Source organism: Salvelinus fontinalis, chromosome 36 (genome assembly GCF_029448725.1).
Source record: "Salvelinus fontinalis isolate EN_2023a chromosome 36, ASM2944872v1, whole genome shotgun sequence".
In the NCBI taxonomy this organism is placed as follows: Eukaryota; Metazoa; Chordata; class Actinopteri; order Salmoniformes; family Salmonidae; genus Salvelinus; species Salvelinus fontinalis.
In genome coordinates this window covers 28815085-28816796 of record NC_074700.1, presented here as the reverse complement: position 1 = coordinate 28816796, position 1712 = coordinate 28815085, and positions in this window count along the sequence as shown.

The following is a 1712-nucleotide window of genomic DNA, read 5'->3' as shown; positions in this document are numbered from 1 at the left end:
TAAACTGTATATCACTGTATATTACCATCTAAACTGTATATTATCATCTAAACTGTATATCACTGTATATTATCATCTAAACTGTATATTACTGTATATTATCATCTAAACTGTATATTATCATCTAAACTGTATATTACATCTAACTGTATATTATCATCTAAACTGTATATTATCATCTAAACTGTATATTACTGTATATTACCATCTAAACTGTATATTATCATCTAAACTGTATATTACTGTATATTACCATCTAAACTGTATATTACCATCTAAACTGTATATTACTGTATATTATCATCTAAACTGTATATTACCATCTAAACTGTATATCAATGTATATTATCATCTAAACTGTATATTACTGTATATTATCATCTAAACTGTATATTATCATCTAAACTGTATATTACCATCTAAACTGTATATTATCATCTAAACTGTATATTATCATCTAAACTGTATATTATCATCTAAACTGTATATTATCATCTAAACTGTATATTACCATCTAAACTGTATATTACCATCTAAACTGTATATTACCATCTAAACTGTATATTATCATCTAAACTGTATATCACTGTATATTATCATCTAAACTGTATATTATCATCTAAACTGTATCTCACTGTATATTCTCATCTAAACTGTATATTATCATCTAAACTGTATATTACTGTATATTATCATCTAAACTGTATATTACTCATCTAAACTGTATATTATCATCTAAACTGTATATTACCATCTAAACTGTATATTACTGTATATTACCATCTAAACTGTATATTATCATCTAAACTGTATATTATCATCTAAACTGTATATCACTGTATATTATCATCTAAACTGTATATCACTGTATATTATCATCTAAACTGTATATTACCATCTAAACTGTATATCATCATCTAAACTGTATATCACTGTATATTACCATCTAACTGTTATCACTGTATATTATCATCTAAACTGTATATTACCATCTAAACTGTATATCACTGTATATTATCATCTAAACTGTATATATTATATTATCATTTAAACTGTATACCACTGTATATTATCATTTAAACTGTATATTACCATCTAAACTGTATATCACTGTATATGTCATCTAAACTGTATATTACTGTATATTACCATCTAAACTGTATATTATCATCTAAACTGTATATCACTGTATATTACCATCTAAACTGTATATTATCATCTAAACTGTATATCACTGTATATTATCATCTAAACTGTATATTATGTATATTATCATCTAAACTGTATATTATCATCTAAACTGTATATTATCATCTAAACTGTATATTACTGTATATTACCATCTAAACTGTATATTATCATCTAAACTGTATATTACTGTATATTACCATCTAAACTGTATATTATCATCTAAACTGTATATCACTGTATATTATCATCTAAACTGTATATTATCATCTAAACTGTATATTATCATCTAAACTGTATATTATCATCTAAACTGTATATTACTGTATATTACCATCTAAACTGTATATTATCATCTAAACTGTATATTACTGTATATTATCATCTAAACTGTATATTATCATCTAAACTGTATATTACCATCTAAACTGTATATTACCATCTAAACTGTATATTACCATCTAAACTGTATATTATCATCTAAACTGTATATTATCATCTAAACTGTATATTACCATCTAAAC